The sequence below is a fragment of the Mixophyes fleayi genome, chromosome 2 (assembly GCF_038048845.1).
Source record: "Mixophyes fleayi isolate aMixFle1 chromosome 2, aMixFle1.hap1, whole genome shotgun sequence".
NCBI classification, from domain to species: Eukaryota; Metazoa; Chordata; class Amphibia; order Anura; family Limnodynastidae; genus Mixophyes; species Mixophyes fleayi.
The window spans coordinates 106260985-106274418 of NC_134403.1; the positions used below are offsets into that span (position 1 = coordinate 106260985).

Consider the following 13434-nt stretch of genomic DNA (forward strand, 5'->3'; position numbering starts at 1 on the left):
ACCAAACCAAATCTGTTGCGTTCATTGGATATTCTTGGCTGTTTGGTGATAATCTCATACCCACTGACCAGTATGACCAAGCCAAGGAGATGGTGCCCTTGTGGCTGTTGATGGAATAGGGATACACATTTACTAATCTGATCTTATGAAGAATAGCAGCTGGCTTGCTTGGGGGGTTAGGGACATTTGCCCCCGGGACGGTCCCATAGTGGGTTATCATTAGTTGGGTCACTGGGCTACATGCATTTTCCGCTAATAGGTTACTGAACTGAGTCTCACCCCCCAGGCTAAAATTTGACATACAGTCCCTGACAGCTAACAAACAATCTACCCCCACTCTGGTGGTGTCTAGATGTTGAAAAGACATTTCATAGATTTTTTTGTAATACAAAATAAAATCCGTTCACTGACTATTCCTGGCTGCTTGAGGGTAACTTCATACCCACTGACCAGTGTGACCAAGGCAAGTAGATGATGGCTTTGTGGTTATTGATGAGATAGGAGTAAATATTTACTGCCTTGCTGTTATAAAGCTCTTATGCCCCCCTGGCTGGTCTTCTAGTAGACTGATGAGCCGAGTCTCATCTCTCGGGCTATTATTTGCCAGACAGCCAGTCCCTGATGAAGAACCCACATGGTTTTTATGTTGTGTGTTTAAAACAGAATATATAGAGTCGCAGAGACTATGACCATATCATGCTATCCAGAAATGAATGCCTTTGGGCACATGCTATAAGAATGACACATTACTGGTCTCAAATTAAAGCCATCAGGGTGCCAGGCCGCAGATAACACCAGATTTCTACAGCTAAGGCCTTTGATAGGGTTTCCTGGCCCTTTATGAGAGGTAATCTCAAACAGATGGGCTTACAAGGTCTATTCTTAGGCGGAGTTGCTGCATTGCCTTCTGCTGCTGTTCTTGTGTCACGCCTGAGGATCTGTCTGAACCCAGACTGGGTTGTGTTTCTGGAATTTGGCTGGTGACTACATACACAAAGCTGGGTGGCCTGATTATGTTCCTTTGCATGTAAATGTAAACTGGCACAGGTGATGATAGACTAGCAGAGGAGACCAGGCAGGAACTGGATTGCTGGAACTAGAACAGAACCGGAATGGAGGAAATGGAATGCTGGAGCCAGAATGGAACTGGAATGCTGGAACCAGAATGCAGACTGCAGTTTCCAAGCTGTAACAATAGAAAGGATTGCAGACTGCTGGAAACCAGGTTGGCGCTTGGCATTACAATGTTGCACTGGCAACAAGTAAGGGTTCCAGGAAGTCCTTATATAGTAGTTGTTGATTCCTTATTGGAGACTGCAGTCAGCTGGGCAGAAGCAGCACTCTGAGTTGCTGAAATGGATCAGGTGACCACACTCAAGATGGCAGCTCCCAGGAGCTGGTTTTGGAGGTAACCTGAAGTGGAGGCTGCTATCCACTGATTGGCTGGGAGGAATCATGTTACTGAATCCAAGATGGCAGCACCCATACACTGATTCTGGAGGAATCTCTGGAGTGTAGACAGACTGGGCAGTATCTTGCAGAGAGATCTGAAACAAGTAGAGCCTGAGGACCGCAGAGACAGCTTGGAAATACAACAGAGAGGTAAGTGACAGGACCTGAGAGCCTGGTGTTTGACACCTTGATACCGGTGCCGCCTCTGTTCCTTTCCCTGTTGAAAATGTCACGAGACAAATATGGCCATTGTCTACTGTCCTATTTGCAATCTTGATGGAGCCTCTGGCATCTAGAATCCACAATAACCACAATATGGCCCTGGAGAATTTAAACTTACAAAAAGCTGTTAATACATTTTGAGCACTGTAGTGTTTTGTAATTTGTAGATATTCTGTTTTTGTGAAGTTTTATATATTTAAGGAAATATTTGACAGGTAGCTTTAATACAAAATGAAAAAAGCGAAATAAAGATTCTTCGGTGAGCAGCCCACCTTCGTCTATCTACTGGTCTAAAATGACCATCCTATCAGCCAGTGCTCTGCCATTATGTTTCATAGGGATTTTCAGTATAGTAGTGCTTTCACACAATGCCAGGTCACTCACAATCAAGCTACTCTTTGTATCGCTGGTTTTACAAAGAAACATACCTGTGTCAATCTGTGGGAAAGACTAAAATGTCATAACAAAATGGCTCAACCTGCTAAGACACTTCTCAGGATTCCTCATTGCCGAGAACAGAGCAAATATTGTGTGTGCATTATAACTGGATGAATTTTAACACGTACCATGCTTTGTACACAAAATAAACTTTGTGTTGCAGAATTTCTTACAAAATGAGAGGTCAGTACAGGAGATGCTGTCTGTGGCCTAAAAAAAAATTCTGGGCATTTTCAGCATTTAGCGACTGCATGGATCATTGCAACAGCTTCCAAAGAAATGATCTGTCACTCTTTATTCTACACTTTATGCACACTGCTGTGCCACTCCGGTACATTGCGATTGTATATTTTATTAAACTGCTATTTATTTGTGCCGCTGCTTTGCTACTAATTTTAGCCAGCCAGCTTGCTGCAACCTTTGGCCAAAACTGGTGAAAATGTTGACAGGTCTAAAGAGATCATTAGCAAATAGACGACTGTAAATGCCTATAAATGGATATCAATGCTATAAATAGTAATGTAGGAATAAAAACAGCTCAAGATCACATGATTGTACCTATTTTTGGCAATTTTTAATGAAATCTTGATCCAAAACCAAACCACATGAGGATTTTTGTCCAAAACCAAATCACGGGGGTTTGTGTACATCTCTATTTTCTGGATCTGTCATTATGCAAATATGTGTTCAAATACTCTGGTAATATTTGTTTAAATATTCAGGTAATACACTGCTTGCTCTTTCATCTGGTGCATTTTTTACAATGCACTGAGTGGTGCAAAAAATGCTTTATTTTCTGTACTTGTCAATATCGTAAGTCAGCCTATCCATCCTGTGTAATTGGCACCCTTATTGTAAATCAAGTTTATTGTATTGACTGACAGCTACTTTGTAGACAGTGTCAAACTATGTGGAAAAAAAAGAATCCTCCTCTCTTGGTGGTTTTTGTAGTCTGGAAGCCCATGTTGACAGTTCATGTGATAATGAAACTCATGGATATCTCTTTCTCCTTTTATCAAATTGTGATACTGAGTATTCTCTATTTCAAGACAATTGGTCTCATTAAGGGTCATTAAAATTAAAATCAACAAACTTACTGCTGGAGAAACCATCTTGCCGTGCAAGGTGAACAGGTGCTTTTTTTGCATGCAGGGAACATATTTTCTGCTTTATCTTGTAGCATATTTTATTTTAATATTTTTACACTGCAATTTAGGGGTATATTTCTGCATTTTGCTGTCAGTGGGCTTTGTCTTTAAAAAAATTGATTGCCATTTAAAAAATTCTGGCAAGCGGCAGAGAATCGGCAGGTTTTCATAATCACTGCTTGATAAATATACTCCTTAGACATGACTTAGGACACACTCTTCCAAATTTGTCTGCACATTTTGGACCTCATTTAGAGTTGGACGCAAAGTCAGTTTAAGAAGTGTGGGAGTGGGAGTGTGCCGCAGCTTGGTAGGGTATTACGATGGGCAAGCAACCCCAGTTGTGTCCCACTCTTAATACCCTATCGAGCTGTGAGCAGTTCCTGCAGCTAGCTAACCACTTGCGCCACCTAATTCCTGCTGCATAGCTTTAGCCCTGTTTTGACGTGTGTTGTGTATGCGCCTCACTGCGACTAGGATGTATTTACAAGGTCACGCCTTCACAATTCCTCGTTCCTCCCATTCTCTCATAGTGAGTCGCAAGCTGTCGCAAGTGTTAACTGCGTCCAAGATACAGGCGGATTTTGGGCTTTCTGCACATGCGTGATAGTGTTGTTTTGTTGGATGCGCCTAGAACGGACTTTGCGTCCGACTCTAAATGAGGTTCTTTATATTTGCCCCAGCTCCCTCCCTGCAGTGCAACATGGTTTTGACTAGAGATGGTCACTGACCCCGTGTTTTGGTTTAGTATTCGGTTTTGGATCTGGATTACCGTCGTGTTTTGGTTTTGGTTTTGCAAAACTGCCATTGCGTGTTTTGGTTTTGGTTTTGTTTGGTTTTGTTTTGCTATTTTGTTGGAAAATCAATGTTTTTGTGCCTAAAATAACCCAATTTAGTGCTCCAATTGTTTCATAGATAAGTAATCTAATTGTAGAGGTAATAAATCATCCAAAAAACAGTTTAATTCCTGGTAGGTAGGCCTTCATTTATTCTACACACAAAATGGATTGTCTTCCTCTTCAACTATGCATATTGGCAATGCAGCCATCGTCTTTGGATGTATATTACACCCTACACTTATAGTTCAATATGTAAAGAAATGGAAAAAGGCAGTTTGCTTTCTGTCTCTATAGGCCCCCCTCCACTTGTTTAAAAAACCAAAAAATTCAGCTGTTATAGACTGTACAATTTTAATTGAAATGGACAAAGCCAGTTTGGTTTCTGGCTCTCTAGGCCCCCCTCCACTTGTCGAAAATACAAAAAAATTCAGCTGTTATAGACTGTACAATATTAATTGAAATGAACAAAGCCAGTTTGGTTTCTGGCTCTCTAGGCCCCCCTCCACTTGTCGAAAATACTAAAAAATTCAGCCGTTATAGACCGTACAATTTTAATTGAAATGGACAAAGCCAGTTTGGTTTCTGTCTCTCTAGGCCCCCCTCCACTTGTCGAAAATACAAAAAACACTTTAGCCGTTATAGTCTGTACAATATTAAGAGAAATGGACAAAGCCAGTTTGGGGTCACTCTGTCTATGACACCCTACCCTTAAGGAGAAATTGCCCAAACAGCAGCCTTTCAAGACGGTACGTGATATGGAAATGCCACAAGTCCCTTTCCTCTTTGGGGGTAGATTGCACCCTACACTTACATAGAAAGTTTTAAAAAGATGTTATCGTAATCATCTTCAGCTTCATCCTCACCCTCATCAGTGTGTACGTCATCATCACAGACTATCAATTCATCGCCGCTTGAATCCGCCATTAGAGAACAGTCAGTGCTTGGATGTCTTGGATGGTGAAGGCCTTCCTCGTGGAAGATGTAGTTCATTTTTATAAACATCATTTTCTCCACATTTTTGGGAAGTAACCTTCTACGGCGATCACTGACTAAGTTCCCTGCTGTGCTGAACACTCGTTCAGAGTACACACTGGAGGGTGGGCAGCTTAAGTATTGCAAAGCAAGTTTGTACATGGATTTCCAAATGGCCTGCTTTTCTTCCCAGTAAGGAAAGGGACTGTCTGACATTTTATATCAACTACCTCTTGAAAGTAATCCTCCACCAACCTTTGCATGTTTATACTCATATTGGATGGAGTTATGGGCAAAGTGACACATTTTTTTGAAAAATCCTTCAAACCAGCCCAGATGTTAAATTGTTCTGGTCTGCCACCTGCGTCTTCCCTGCTTCTTTTTGGGAAATTTAATTTTTTACGAGCAGCAGCAGCAGCTTAAGAAAGTGAAGGAGGAGACGTCGTCAAGCCAAGGCCCAGTTCAGAGCCCAACTTGCTGAGCAATAGCTCCTTGCAAAAGTTCACATCTCGCTCATTTACAAGTATAGACTCAATGTAGGTTTTAAACCTTGGATCAAGCACAGTGGCCAAAACGTACTGATCCGAGTTCAAGATCTTAATAACTCGAGGATCATTGTGAAGCGAATTAAGTATTTGATCGACAAGGCCAACATACTTTGCTGAATTGCTTGCTTTCAGCTCCTCTTTCATTTTCTCAAGCTGCTTTTCCAATAGTCTAATTAAAGGAATGACTTGGCTCAAACTAGCAGAGTCTGCACTCACCTCACACGTCACAACTTCAAATGGTTTTAGCACCTTTCACAGCACTGAAAGGATTCCTCACTGTGCAAGAGTGAAATACATCCCCCTTCCTTTCCCAATGTCATGGCTTGTGCAATATGCTTGGATGGCTTTGCGCTGTTCCTCCATCCTCTGAAGCATGTACAGGGTGGAATTCCACCTAGTTACCACCTCTTGCTTAAGTTGGTGGCAGGGCAAGTTAAGCTGCTCTTGGAGCTGCTGTAATCTCCTACATGCTGTGGCTGAATGCCTGAAATGGCCTGAAATTTTACGGGCCCTCGAAAGCATCTCCTACACCTCATGGTTATTTCGTAGGAAGCTCTGCACCACCAAGTTGATGGTGTGAGCAAAATAGAGAATGTGTTGGAAATCACCCAGCTGTAATGCTCGCACTATATTGTTGGCATTATCGGAAATAACATACCCTGGGGAGAGTCCAAGTGGTATAAGCCACGTATCAATCACATCTCTTAGTTTGCGTAACAAATTATCAGCTGTATGCCTGTTAGTGAAGCCGGTGATACAAAGAGTGGCCTGCATGTGACAAATGTTACGTAGTGGTGTACATACTGCTGCTGTTCCTGCTGGTGAAGGCGAATGACCAACCCAGTGGGCTGTCACAGTCATATAGTCTTTGGTTTGGCCACTTCCACTTGTCCACATATCTGTGGTTAAGTGGACAGTGGGCAGAATGGCATTTTTCAGTGCAATCTCTACATTTTTACACACTTTTTGGTATAGTTGTGGAATTGCTTTTCGGGAGAAATGGTGTCGCGAAAAAAATAATTATTTGGTAGATACTGCTGACAGATATGACTTTTGACAGCAAGAAATATTTCTGCACAAATATGGGGGACACCCCAAAAGCACTGGGGAGTGCCAAGTATTACAAAAATAAAATAAACCTCTATCCTCCTCTCTTCTTTAGCGATTTTTGTTACAGCAGTTGGAATAAGAATATTGTATTCTCTGTCCCTGCTCTAATCAGCCTGTCATTACACCCTGCTCTCTCCCTCTGTCAAATGGCGTTGGATTGCTGTGGAGGCGTGTATTTATAATCTTGAAGTATCGCGAGATCCGAGCCACGAATCCGACGACGTCACGATGACGTTCGGCCTCGATTTGGATTCGGAGCGGGCGGGAGAGTACCGAGCTACTCAGCTTGGTACTCGGATACCTAAAGTTCGGGTGGGTTAGGTTCTCGGGGAACCGGACCCGCCCATCTCTAGTTTTGACAAAGTCCAAATTTGCACTTTTTTTGCTTTGTTCCCAACCCTGAATGAGGTCCAGTATATCTAGTCCTAGCAGTGGTGAAAACAAAATACTTCTGAACTTAAAATGAATTGATGAATTGACAATAACTATTTGAGAATAAGGAGATCCTCCGGGTGCTCCGGTTTCCTCCCACACTCCAAAAACATACTGGTAGGTTAATTGGCTGCTAACCAATTGACCCTAGTCTGTGTATCTGTCTGTGTGTGTGTGTGCATGTAAGGGAATTTAGACTGTAAGCCCCAATGGGTCAGGGATTGATGTGAGTGAGGCTCTGTACAGCGCTGCGGAATTAGTGGCGCTATATAAATAAATGATGATGATGATGATAGTGCTGCAATGCAATAGTCATCCTCAGAGGGGTGATGGGGATGAAAATTTAAACAAGATTGAATTGAAGCAGATTGCAATTTACAAGCACAGTTGGAAATTGTTATTTTAGACCTTAAAACAACCTTACTGAGTTGGGTTCTCTTGGAGAATATACAGCTGCCATGCTGAAAGAAGAGAGCACCTCAATATATAGTTGCTCCTCTTATACACTTCCATGATTGGACTTAAATAAATAAATGCCAGAATAACAACAAAATAAAGTTATGTGCCATTAGCAAATGGCTTTAAAATTGTATGTACTTTCTTGCAATGATTTCTATTTGTGTTTTGCCATAACACAGTAATTCTGAACATTTTTTGCACAGTGGTACTGATTTAAAATGAATAAAATCCTGCTGATGTCTCACAAAAGCTCTAAATTAGAAATCATTCTGAGTTATTCTACAGCTTTATCAAATGCAAAACTATAGGTGACTCAATCAGTTCTGATTTATACTGAATTTATGTCTTTTGTACAAAGTTAATAAATCAGGAATGCAATTTCACTGACCAAATAGCCTTTTATTATTAACTTTAATACCCTATTTATAATTTCTGAACATCATGTTGTAGAATAACATTTTTAATGAATTTAAATTGGTTTGTACATGTGTTTTGCACAAAGAAAGCTGAATACATTAGATGAATTGAAGATACTCAGCAGCATGCATACACATCCTTTGAATCACACATACATATACAACAGAACAATTATTAATCTATTAATTAGCTCTAACTACATGCAACTAAAAGTCATACAACTCAGATGAACCTATAGCACATAACATGATGTTATGTTTATCTTCTTATTTATCCAGAAAATCATGCCACAATGAACTTCTCACTGGCAAAACAAATATCTAAAGCGTGACATTGGAAGACTTGATGAATGCATTATGAGCATTTATGGTTTCTGCAGACTGGGTAAAATATTCTAATTATAAGCAATGTTAATCCTAAATGTTCAAATAATAATGGGGAAAAAAACAAAAATATCATAGATAACTATATTAATGTCAGACAATACAGCAGTAAAGATAATGCTTTAGCGGGCATACCAATGATCACTATTTTAGGCATGTTCCAAATTTTCTTAAACTTGACACTTCAACTGACCAGTGTATGAAGTCTCCAGAAATCCACACTTTCTTCCAAGTAAACTCTGAGTGCAGGATGCACGAGCCATACTCTGTGCCAAGCGCTATTTTTTTCTGATGTATCAACACTTAATATTTTCAAATGGGGATAACATTTAAAGAGCATACTTTTGCACTGATGGGCATAAGTGCATGCTGCCATTTGTAGTGCCACAAGTATATTCTTTAAGTCATGTCCCCATCTGGAAATATTACGTTGTGCCACATCAGAGAAAAAATATTATTGCCCCACTGGCAATGAAATAGTATGCCACTATAATATATTAAAATAAAAATATGTGCCCTTACATATAATCATTAATGAAATATGGCCCACTAGTTTATTCACAAAATAATTTGGCCCCCATAAGATAATTAATAATAATTTGTGCCCCTCTCAACAAGAAATCACGATTACCCTCATAATTTAAACTCGTATTGTGTCTCATGTTATGTTAAGAATGGCCAGATAGCGGTAACACCATGCTTTTTTTATCTGTTGAATCTCTGGTGAGATTCTCTTTCTATTGAATCCCGAGCGAGTTTGGTTGAATCTCTGGCAAGTTTTACTAAACCACCGGCGGAATAGGTGTTTTAAAATCAACACACATCGCCGTTGATTGGCGTTTGGAATGTCATAAAACAGGTTCATTCATATGACGACTTAGCGCATAATGTCACTGGTGATCTAGAGCGATTTGAAATAGCTGAAAAAAAATTGCACCTTGATACATTTACCCCCAGTGCTTACACTAAACTTTTAGCTCTTTAATTTCCAGATCACTTTGAGGAGAAGGAACATTGTATCAGGTTAACTTGTTTCACCACAAACTGCCATCTTCTGGAATCCTGTTGGAAACCCACATATAAGGGGGAATTCAATTGTACATGAAGTCTTGCTGGAGCCTCGTGTGAATAATCTGTATCAGGTACAAACAAAAATCATCATGGTTTTACTTACTGTAATAACCGGCAGTGTGCGCGAGGCTCTGATGGGAATTGAATTCCCCCATACTTTTGAAACAATAATGAAAGTCAGCAGAAATATGCACTTCATACTGTCAGATTCAGACTGTGCATTTGTTTAATCTTAACCCAAAAAATACTAAGCAACACTAAAATGTTACTGTGCATGTTCAAGTAGTTACTAGAATGAGCTCTGTATTATATTCTAGTGACCAGAATGGTGTCCTTTATCGCTCAGTTGAGCTGGGGTCACAATGATGTGGAGGATGGGTTTCCACAATGTGATCTCACTTTGTAATAGTGACTAATAGGGTCTTAGGGCTAGATTTACTAAGCTGCGGGTTTGAAAAAGTGGGGATGTTGCCTATAGCAACCAATCAGATTCTAGCTATCATTTTGTAGAAAGTACTAAATAAATGAAATCTGATTGGTTGCTATAGGCAACATCCCCACTATTTCAAACCTGCAGCTTAGTAAGTCTAGCCCTTAGTATTCTTGTGCTCCTGTTCCCTTAAGTGTATTGTTGTACATTTTAAATAATGTGCAAATAAGGTATAACATTATTCCCTCCCTTCAGGATGTAAGCTCACATTAGCAGGGCCCCTCTCCCCTCCTGTCTCCATACCGACTCTTCTGCTCCGCCCTCACTCCATATGTTTGCCCGGAGTTTCTGAAGCATTGGTACTTAGTGTTTATTGTTCTGTAATCTTTTACCCTGTATGGTCTACTGTTTGTACTATGTAAGGCGCTGCGAAAACCTTGTGGCGCCCAACAAATAAATGATAATAATAATAATTCCCTGTGCAACTCAGGAAAAAGCATGTTTTTTTAAAGCTATATCTTTTTAAGTGTGGCTTTTTCTGTTTGACCTTTGCATCATTAGATTAGAAATACTTAAATCTTCTGTACTGACTTTAATGGTCCTAAATTAAAAATGAACATTGCATTACCTTTGGGCACAATTTGTTAACCACTGAGATTTTTATAGACCAATGACTACCTGTAAACCTAATTAACATAGTGGACCTAAAGTCTGTGCACCTTACAAAACTATTAGTTTACCCCTAAACATTTTCCATATGAATTACTTCATTCTCCTTAGTAATCCCACAGTAAGTTGCATCCTGTTGTCTGTCCTGTACAAGCAAGGCATATTTAGTGTGAGAAATTAGAAGATAGCACATACTTGCCTGCTCTCCTGGAATTTCGGGGAGGCTCCCGAATTTGGGGGAGTAGGCAAAGCTACCGCATTTGCCAAAATTCACGGCACTGAATGGAGGGGGTGGGGATTAGTCGTGTCATTAAGCCCCGCCCCTCCATTCAATTTCCGTGAATTTCAGCCTATTATAGTGGGGGCGGGACTTCTCCTACCCCTTGTCACATGACTTCTCCCGGGGGAGAAATCTGAAAAGTTGGCATGTATGAGATAGCAGTTATCTAATAACATGTTTTGTGCCTTTATGATTGCTTCAAATATAATATACAAGTCATCTGGATTTAACAAGTGTGAGTCCAGCTTGTGTCTCCTGACTCATGTCTCTAATTTATGCAGATGTGCACTGCAATAGACTCATAAGTATCTATCCAAGACTTCGCCCGCGCTGCCCCCCTCCACTGGAACAAGCTCCCTCCCTCCATCAGAACTTCCCCTAATCTGTCCAGTTTCAAACGGGCCCTAAAAACCCACCTTTTTCTTAAAGCCTTTCTGTCTCCCACTTAACTTCTTACCTTATCTTCTGCCTCCGTCCCCCTACTCTCCCTCTCTCCCCTGCGTCTCTCTGTCTGTCCACCGCTCCCCTTAGATTGTACGCTCCTCTGAGCAGGGCCATCTCTCCTCCTGTTTCCACCACTTCTAACTCTGCTCTCCAGCTACTTAACCCTCCTCCTCGAGGGTCCTCCACCCCACGTCTACTCTCGCTCCCTCCTCCCCCCTGGGGGTCTCCCTGTCTTCCGCGCCCTCCTTCTTGGGCCCCGTCATTTGCAGATCCTCCCTCCCCCTTCCCCGCCCTCTCTAGCTGTGCATTGAGTTTACTGAGTTGCTGTGCTTACTGTTTACTGTACTGTGCTGTCTCCCATTGTATTGTAATTTGTTTGCCTCTGTACGGCACTGCGGATGCCTTGTGGCGCCTTATAAATAAAAATTAATAATAATAATAATAATAATAATAATAAGTAGGCTCCACATTATCCCCATACTGTTTTAATAGTAGGCTGGAGTTTTCTACAGTTCGTGTAACGTCTGTAGGGATTTCATCAGAAAACTAGTGGGTTACAAAGGACAGGCTTTTCTCAAAGTAAGAAACAAAGTAAGAAACACAGATTTGTATAGTCAAGCTTGACTCTAACTGCAAAGGCAGTATGTCTGCATGTAAATGTTTTCTTTTTTTGATAGGTACAGATTAAATTGAGCTTGTCATCTGCACACGGTGGAGGCATCCATTTTCAAGGGCTGAACTAAAAGTCATGAAATGTAGCCTATCAATTTACTAGGAACCTGTGACATGAGATACCTGTCCCTAGTGAATTGACAGGCTGCATACTCATTCAGCTTACGAAATGGATGCCTCCATTGTGTTTAGGTGACAGATCCACTTTAAAAAACTGTATTCTATTTTGTACACAACCTTCTACCCATCTGTACAAAGATGGACACTGAATAGTATCAGTGTATTATCCTTACGTAGACAGCTGGATGTTGAGGTTTGACAATGTATTTGAGCATGTAATTAACTGCTAGAGAACTGTTTCAGGGAAAACTACATGTAGAATGTGTTTTCTACAAGTTCAGTTAAACCTGTCACCCTGTATCTAGCTCATGTTGTTTATACCTTTCTGACAGGATATCTCATCATATTGTGGTTATAGATAAGTGCATTTTAATGGTTTGAATGATTCTCATTGCTGAACAATTATTTGGATGTAATCGGTAGTGCTGTAATCAAAAGCTTGAGGAGTTTGACTGGGGCTCTTGTATACAATGACAATGTCAATTTGACATAGTTATTTTTGTTTCTAGTCTTGAGTTATTGAAAGAACATGGACTGCTCAAGTGTTACTGATGACTAGCCATCAGTTAGAAAGAAACAACTGTATATTTTGTGGGATACAAAGGAAAATGGTTTTGCAATTTTTAAACTATAGTGAATAACCATCTGGGAGCTGAAATCTTGCTAGAGTGAGCCCCAAATTCAAAGCATGATTCTAAAGTGGTCAAATGATTCTTTTGTTCACAAAAAATCACAACTTTCCTGATGTAGCTTGTGAGCAATTTTTATAGACTATAAATTTTTTAAAAAGAGCAAAGGTCAAACACAGTGAATTGATCCATCATAAAACTATGAAAGGCATTTGTAATTGGATGCGAAGACTCTTTATTCATAAAAGACGTAGCTGAATTGAATTTTTAAATATAGTGTGCAAAATATGTTCCAACAAAATTCTGGTCTTAAATAGCAAAACGTGAATATAAGATTTAAGATAAGAATTAGACTATATCTAGAGCAAACAGAAAATTAGCTGATAATGTCAGAAAGAACTTTAAAATGTTATTTCTTACTTTTTCTATGCCAGCAAATAATAGACAGCACTGGAAACACAAAATAAAAACATTAAAAAAAAAAAGATTTTGCATGGTTTTTCTTCAAGAAATTGACCTAACTTTCTCATCTATTATCATTTATTTATATAGCACCACTATTTCTGCAGCGCTGTACAGAGAACTCATTCACATCAGTCCCTGCCTCATTGGGGCTTACAATCTAAATTTCCTAACACACACACAGACATAGAGAGAGAGAGAGACTTAGGTTAATTTGATAGCAGCCAATTAACCTAC

General features: G+C 40.1%; 1 long non-coding RNA gene across 1 annotated transcript in view; it reads left to right on the forward strand.

Annotated features, from left to right (window-relative positions):
• LOC142140195 (uncharacterized) overlaps nucleotides 1–13434 on the forward strand; it is a 124016-nt gene that overhangs the window by 74193 nt on the left and 36389 nt on the right. Inside the window, exon 2 of the long non-coding RNA XR_012688326.1 lies at nucleotides 9413–9562. This is a non-coding gene — a long non-coding RNA (uncharacterized LOC142140195). The remainder of the gene's footprint in view (nucleotides 1–9412; nucleotides 9563–13434) is intronic.